We start from the raw sequence: 8,677 nt of genomic DNA, 5'->3' as shown, positions 1-8,677 counted from the left end.
AACAAGAAAGGCAAATTTTATTAACTTTTTAAATAAGCAAATACATTAAGTAAAGAGAAAATAGACATCAAAACATTCCCTAAGGGCTTAGAATAACATAAATTTGGAGATAATTTCTCCTTTCAGTACCTCCTCTCAAACTCCACTTCGAACTGCCTTTTACAATGTTAGAAATGTCCTTAAATAGGCCTCGGAGGGTTAAGGACTAGGAATACATTCTAAAAATTGCTAGTAGGCATCCATTGACCAAGTAGAAGGCTCCAGAAGTTGTGTTAGAAGTTGGTGCAAATCTAGAAGAATCTAAAAATGGTAACCAAACTTTCGGGAGGCATAACTTTTGAACCATAGCTCCGATTGACAAAACATTTACATTTTCAGAAAGCTCTCGAACCGCTCTATAGCACGATGGACCAGCTTTGCTTGTACCCTATTTTTTGGCCCTTTTTAAGGTCATTTAATGCTATTTTGACCTGATTCTTTTTGTGGAATGCTCTAAATTACAATTAAATTCATCTAGCCAATTTAAACATCCTAGTTCACAAAAATGATGGCTCAATTACATACACCTATTTTTTTGGCATTTCAACATATCCCAAGGTGTTCAAATACTCTATCCTTGAACACTGATAGTGGAACTGTGAGAGTTGGAACCTTTATTTGACCCAAATGGGTATTCAAAAATGAAAACACATGAAACAAAAACTAAGTCTAAGTACATTTTTTTGGGTGACACAGGATTGCCCTTATACCTCTGGATGCTCCCGCATCAAACACCCAGGGTAGATTGAAAAGTGACCCTATCACTTTAGGAATGGTAGAGGATATCCCAAATGGGAAATCTCAGCTACTGAAATCCAAGTTGAGTCTTCGATCGACTATCCCTTCCACTTGACTAGGTACTCTTCATACAGCCTATTTCTAGTGCTTCTACCCACTCGATGATCTAGAATGTCTTCTATCTCCTCCTTCTTAGAAACACGAATTGGAGATTGCTCTAACACCAGCTCCTCATCTGCACCATCATCATGATACTCTGTTAAGTCTGCAATGTTGAAAATAGGAGAAATGTGAACACTATCTGGCAGCTCCACCTTGTATGCATTTCCTGAGTCATGTTTCTTCAAAATTTTGCAGGGGCAAAATTTCTTCATTTTTAGCTTGTTGTAAGTACTGACTGGAAATCTTTTTTTTCGTAAGTGCACCATGACTAGATCCCCTACTTGGAATTCTTTATGTCTTCTCCTTTGATCAGCCCTAGCTTTATACTCTTGATTCATCTTGGTAATGTATGCTTGAACCTCCTCATGTAGACGCTTGATATGTTCAGAAAATTCTTGAGCTTCAGCACTTGTCCTTTCTCCTTGCTCTATCTTTCTCATTTCTAGTGCAGTCCTTGGGCTACTTCCATATACAATTTGGAATGGTGATTTTTCAGTACTCCTATTTATAGAGTTATTGTAAGAAAACTCTGCATGTGGTAGAATAAAATCCCATCCCTTGGGCTTATCCCAACCTAAACATCTCAGCAAATTGCCCAGAATTCTGTTTACCACTTCTGTTTGGCCATCAGTCTATGGGTGCTACGTGGAGCTGAATTTCAAGTCTATTCTCAACTTCTTCCACAATGTCCTCCAGAAATACCCCACAAATTTAGTATCTTTTTTAGAAACTATACTCCTTGGAAGACCATGTAGTCTTACCACCTCTCTAAAAAACAAGTCTGCCATATGGACAACATCATGAGTCTTGTGGCATGGAATGAAATGTGCCATTTTGGAGAACCTATCAACCACCACAAATACTGAGTCATTACCATGTTGTGTTCTTGGCAATCCAAGAACAAAATCCATACTTATGTCCTCCCATGGCCTTGATGGAACAAGCAATGGCTGATATAGTCTAGTGTTGTGACTAAATCCCTTGGCAACTTGACAAACCTGGCAACTCTATACAAACTTCTTCACATCCTATGAAATTTGAGGCCAAAAATAATGTTCTCTAAGAATGGCAATGGTGTTATCTTGACCAAAATGTCCTGCCATCCCTCCGTTGTGTTTCTCCTTAATCAGATTTTCCCTCATGGAACTCCTTGGAATGCATAATTGACTACCTTTGAACAACATGCCACCCTTAATCAAATAGTCTAACCACTTGGTTCTATCTACAGAAAAAAGCTCTTTACAAGCTTTCCATGCTTCAACAAAATTAGGATCCTCAGGGTACAAATTTTTGAGTTCATCAAACCCAACTACTTCAACTTGCATTACTATAAGCAACAACTATCTCCTACTTAGTGCATCTGTAACCCTATTATATTTTCCACTTCTATGCTTCAACACAAATGTTTAGCTTGGCAAGAACTCTACCTAGTTCATATGCCTCTAATTCAATTTACCTTGTCTATTTAGGTACTATAATGACTGATGATCAATATACAAAACAAATTCCTTTGGCAACAAATAATGTCTCCATTTCTTTAAGCCTTGAACTATTGCATAGAACTCTTGATCATGAACATAATACTTCTTCTTTGCATCATTCAATTTTTCACTAAAATATGCAATAGGCTTACCTTCCTGGCTTAATATAGCTACAATAGCACTGCCACTAGCATCACAATCCACCTGGAACACCTTTCTAAAATCTGGAAGTGCCAATACAGGTTGTTCTACCACCTTCTTTTTCAGCAATTCAAAACTTCTCGTAGCTACTGCAGTCCATGTGAACTCTTTTCTATCCCCTCTTATTGTGTCAGTTAGGGGTGCACATATGCCACTAAAATTCTTAATAAACTTCCTGTAAAAACTAACCAGACCATGAAATGATCTTACCTCAGTAGCAGACCTTGGACTAGGCCATTCCAAGATGGCTTTTACCTTCTCTAGATCCATTTTGAGACCTTCAGGTGATACAACGAACCCCAAATAGACTAACTCCCTTTTTGTAAAGATACACTTCTTCAAATTAATTAATAGTTTCTCTTCCCTTAACCTTTTAAGGATGCTACGAATATGCAATAAATTTTCTTCCAAAGTCTTGCTGAAAATTAAAATATAATCCAAATAGACAATAATAAATTTTCCTAAGAACTTCTTAAGTACCTCATTCATAAGCTGCATGAAGGTGCTTGGGGCATTTGTCAATCCAAAGGGGATGACTAATCACTCATAAAGACCCTCCTTGGTCTTGAAGGCTGTTTTCCACTCATCTCCTTCTCGAATCTATATTTGGTGATAACCACTCTTGAGACCTATCTTTGTGAGTACTGAGCTCCACTCAAGCGGTCCATAAGATCATCCATCCTTGGCAAAGGAAATCCATACTTGATGGTTATCCTATTTATAGCTCAAGAATTTGTACACATCCTCCACTCTCCATCCCTCTTTGGTGTGAGTACTGATGGTACTGCACATGGACTTAGGCTCTCCCAAATCAAGCCCTTCCTCAATAGCTCCTGAACCTGTCTGTTTAGCTACTCTGTTTCAGTAGGCGTCATCCTGTGAGCAGCCTTGTTAGGAAAACTAGCTCTTGGAATTAGATCCATATGATGACTGATTTGTCCTACTGGTGGCAATCCTTCTGGAACATTATCATAGATAATATCTCCAAACTCACCTAGTAAATCTGAGACTTCAAGTGGCATTTCACTACTACCTTCTTTTTCTTTCCTAGGAATCAAAGCATAATACATAAGTTGATGTTTCATTCCATCTAAAAAATTTCTTCCATCAACAAGACAAATCTGAGCACTGCTACATACCTTTTCACCTTCCTTTTTCATGGGCTTCGGTTTGTGACAAACTCCATCCTTTGTTAGAGAGTATGTGTTTGCATGACCATCATGTACTGCATGTCTATCAAACTGCCATGGTCTACGCAGTAATAGATGGAAACCATCCATCAGAATAAAATCACAGAGAACTTCATCATGGTAACTCCCAATTTTGAATTTCACTAAACATTGTTCACTTAACAAGACCTTATGATCATCTTTTAGCCAAGCAATCCGATAGGGCTGGGGATGTTTCTCCCTCTTGAGCTTCAGCTTAGAGACCATCTCATCTGCCACCAAGTTGTCAGTGCTACCACCATCAATGATCACATCACAACATTTTTCCTCACATTTGCACCTAGTATGAAATAAACTCCTCCTTTTTCTTGGTTCAATCTCACCACTTAATAAGACCCTTTCATTTACCAAGGTCTGTCCTCTTTCTGCATCCTCTAAATGTGATGACTGTGCATCCTCATCCACATTAGCAACCCTAGTTTGACCCTCAGCTCTCCTATCTGTCCTTCCTTGTCATTGAGGGAATTCAAAGTAATGATGAACTTCTTCATTGCAATGGAAATAGGTACCATGAAAGCCTCCTCTTCCTCTCTGATTTCCAAAGTCTTGATCACGGGAGGGATTGAAACCCTCATTCCTCTAGTTCCTGCTAGTACCCACATCTTCATTTTTATTTTGGGTTTCATTTTGACCTCCAAGTGACCTACCACTTCCCCTTCCTCCTTGACCATGTCCTCTTTGTCTCCCTTCAAACCTCTTATTTAGCTTCTCTTCAATTTGTAGGACAAATTGGTATGCCTCTTCAATGCTGGTCATTCTTACCAGACTTAATTCCTCTTGGATGCTAGGTCGCAACCCACCAATATAATGAGCAACTATCTCCTTATTTGCTTCTGCATGCCCTACTCTAATCAAAAGTTGATAAAACTCCTCTGTATATTCTTGGACTGATCTTCCTGCTTGCTTTAGCCCATGCATCTTCTTAAACAAATCAAGTTTTTAGTCCACAGGAATGAACTACTTCTTCAATTTGTCCACCATGCGATCCCACCTTGTGATCTTCTCCGTTTCTCTTCTATTTTTTTCCAATTGAACCTCTTGCCACCTGATTTTGGTATGGCCTTTTAGTTTGGCCTTTGCAAACTTAACCCTATCTGGGTCCTTGATATCCTCATACTCAAAGTATTCTTCCAGTTCATTGATCCAGTCGATCAACTCATCTAGTTTCAAATTTTTTAAAAATACACCCACATCAATTTTAGGTCTTTTCCCAAATTTAGTAATGGCCCTAAAAAGCCTTTCCTCTACCCAGTTCAGAACTTCCCCGTCAAATTCTCCTTCTGGTCCAATTTCCTCTTCTTCATTGTCATCCTCACTGTCATTACCTGCGGCAACATTTGTTCCTCTATGGAGCTCCTGCTGCAATTCTTGTACCTACCTTTGTAGGGCTCTAACCTCCTCTGGATTAATAGCTCCAGCCCTTCCACCATGCTCTCTTAGTGGAGGCATTTTCTTAACTCAAACCTACAACCACATAGTCCTGGTGCAAACTGCCTCACAGTCGATGCTCTGTTTACACACTTAGGAAAACCAACTCTGATACCACTTGATGGGGACACGACCCATGCATAGAATGGGCACAACAAGAAACAGAAATTTTATCAACTTTGTAAATAAGAAAATACATCAAGTACAGAGAAAATAGACTTCAAAACATGCCCTAAGGGCTTACAATAACATAAATCTGGAGATAATTTCTCCTTTCAGTACCTCCTCTCAAACTCCACTTCGAACTACCTTTTACAATGCCAAAAATGTCCTTAAATAGACCCCAGAGGGTTAAGGACTAGGAATACATTCTAGAAAGTGCTCTGATTGATGAACTATTTACATTCCAAAAATGTTAACCAAACTTCCGGGAGACATAACTTTTGAATTATAGCTCTGATTGACGAATCATTTACATTTCCAAAAATCTCTCAAAGTGCTCTATAGACCTATGGACCAGCTTCACTCATTCCCCATTTTTAAGCTCTTTTTGAGGTCATTTAATGCCCCTAACCTGACTTTGAAGCATTCTTAGGTCTCCAAAACCTGAAAAAATTGCAATAACTTTCAAACCGTGGGACCTTTTGACCTGATTCTTTTTCTGGAATTCTCTAAATTACAATTACATTCATCTAGCCAATTTACACCTCCTAGCTCACCAAAATGATGGCTCAATTACATACTCCTATTTTTTTGGCATTTACACAGATCCCAAAGTGTTCAAATACTCTATCCTTGAACACTAATAGTGGAACTGTGAGAGTTGGAACCTTTATTTGACCCAAATGGGTATCCAAAAATGAAAACACATGAAATAGAAGCTAAGTCTAAGTACATTTTTTTGGGTGACACAGGATTGCCCTTATACCTCTGGATGCTCCTGCATCAGACACCTAGGGTAGATTGAAAAGTGACCCTATCACTTTATGAATGGTAGAGGATATCCCAAATGGGAAACCTTAGCTACTGAAATCCAAGTTGAGTCTTCAATCAGCCGTCCCTTCCACTTGACTAGGTACTCTTCATACTGCCTGTTTCTAGTACTTCTACCCACACGATGATCTAGAATGTCTTCTATCTCCTCCTTCTTAGAAGCAAGAATTGGACATTGCTCTAACACCAGATCCTCATCTACACCATCATCATGATACACTCTTAAGTCTGCAATGTTGAAAATAGGAGAAATGTGAACACCATCTGGCAGCTCCACTTCGTATGCATTTCCTGAGTTATGTTTCTTGAGAATTTTGTAGGGTCCAAATTTTTTCATTTTCAGCTTGTTGTAAGTACTGGCTGGAAATCTTTCTTTTCGTAAGTGCACCATGACTAGATCCCCTACATGGAATTCCTTATGTCTTCTCCTATGATCAGCCTTTGCTTTATACTCTTGATTCATCTTGGTAATGTGTGCTTGAACCTCCTTATGTAGATGCTTGATATGTTCAACAAATTCTTTAGCTTCAACACTTGTCCTTTCTCCTTGCTCTATCTTCCTCAATTCTGGTGCAGTCCTTGGGCTACTTCCATATTCAATTTGGAATGGTAATTTTTCAGTACTCATATTTATAGAGTTATTATAAGCAAACTCTGCTTGTGGTAGAATCAAATCCCATCCCTTGGGCTTATCCCAACCTAAACATCTCAGCAAATTGCCCAGACTTTTGTTTACCACTTCTGTTTGGCTGTCAGTCTGTGGGTGATGCGTGGAACTAAATTTCAAGTCTGTTCTCAACTTCTTCCACAATGTCCTCCAGAAATACCCCACAAATTTAGTATCTCTGTCAAAAACTATACTCCTTGAAAGACCATGTAGTCTTACCAGCTTGCTAAAAAACAAGTCTTCAATATGGACAACATCATGAGTCTTGTGGCATGGAATTAAATGTGCCATTTTGGAGAACCTATCAACCAACACAAATACTAAGTCATTACTGCATTGTGTCCTTGGCAATCCAAGAACAAAATCCATACTTATGTCCTCCCATGGCCTTGATGGAACAGGCAATGGCTGATATAGTCCAGTATTATTACTAAATCCCTTGGCAACTTGACAAACCTGGCAACTCTGTACAAACTTCTTCATATACTGTAAAATTTGAGGTCAAAAATAATGTTCTCTAAGAATGGTAATGGTCTTATCTTGACCAAAATGTCCTGCCATGCCTCCACTATGTTTTTCTTTAATCAGATTTTCCCTCATGGAACTCCTTGGAATGCATAATTGACTACCTTTGAACAACATGCCATCCTAAATCAAATAGTCCAACCACTTGGTTCTATCTACAGCAACAGGCTCTTTACAAGCTTTTCATGCTTCAGCAAAATTAGGATCCTTAGGGTATAAATTCTTGAGTTCATCAAACTCAACTACTTCAACCTACATTACTGTAAGCAACAACTGTCTCCTACTTAGTGCATCTGCAACCCTATTAGATTTTCCACTTCTATGCTTCAACACAAATGTTTAGCTCTGCAAGAACTCTACCCACTTCATATGCCTCTGATTCAATTTACCTTGGCTATTTAGGTAATATAATTCTTGATGATTAGTATATAAAAAAAATTCCTTTGGCAACAAATAATGTCTCCATTTCTTTAAGGCTTGAACTATTGCATAGAACTCTTGATCATTAAAAAAATACTTCTTCTTTGCATCCTTCAATTTTTCACTAAAATATGCAATAGGCTTACCTTCTTGGCTTAATAAAACCCCAATAGCACTACCACTAGCATCACAATCCACTTGGAACACCTTTCAGAAATGTGGAAGTGCCAACATAGGTTGTTCTGTCACCTTCCTTTTCAGCAATTCAAAACTTGTCGCAGCTGCTGTAGTCTATTTCAACTCTTTTCTATCCCCTCTTATTGTGTCAGTTAGGGATGCACATATGCCACTAAAATTCTAAATAAACTTCCTGTAAAAACTAACCAGACCATGAAATGATCTTACCTCAGTAGCAGACCTTGTACTAGGCCATTCCAAGATGGCTTTTACATTCTCTAGATCCATTTTGAGACCTTCAGGTGATATAGCGAACCCCAAATAGACTAACTCCCTTTTTGTAAAGATACACTTCTTCAAATTAATTAATAGTTTCTCTTCCCTTAACCTTTTAAGGATTCTATGAATATGCAATAAATGTTCTTCCAAAGTCTTGCTGAAAATTAAAATATAATCCAAATAGACAATAATAAATTTTCCTAAGAACTTCTTAAGTACCTCATTCATAAGCTGCATGAAGGTTCTTGGGGCATTTGTCAATCCAAAGGGGATGACTAACCACTCATAAAGACCCTCCTTGGTCTTGAAGGCTTTTTTCCACTCATCTCCTTCTTGAA

The sequence above is a fragment of the Cupressus sempervirens genome, chromosome 2 (genome assembly GCF_028749045.1).
Source record: "Cupressus sempervirens isolate cs-2001-9-10 chromosome 2, ASM2874904v1, whole genome shotgun sequence".
Taxonomy (NCBI): Eukaryota; Viridiplantae; Streptophyta; class Pinopsida; order Cupressales; family Cupressaceae; genus Cupressus; species Cupressus sempervirens.
This window is presented reverse-complemented; position numbering follows the sequence as displayed.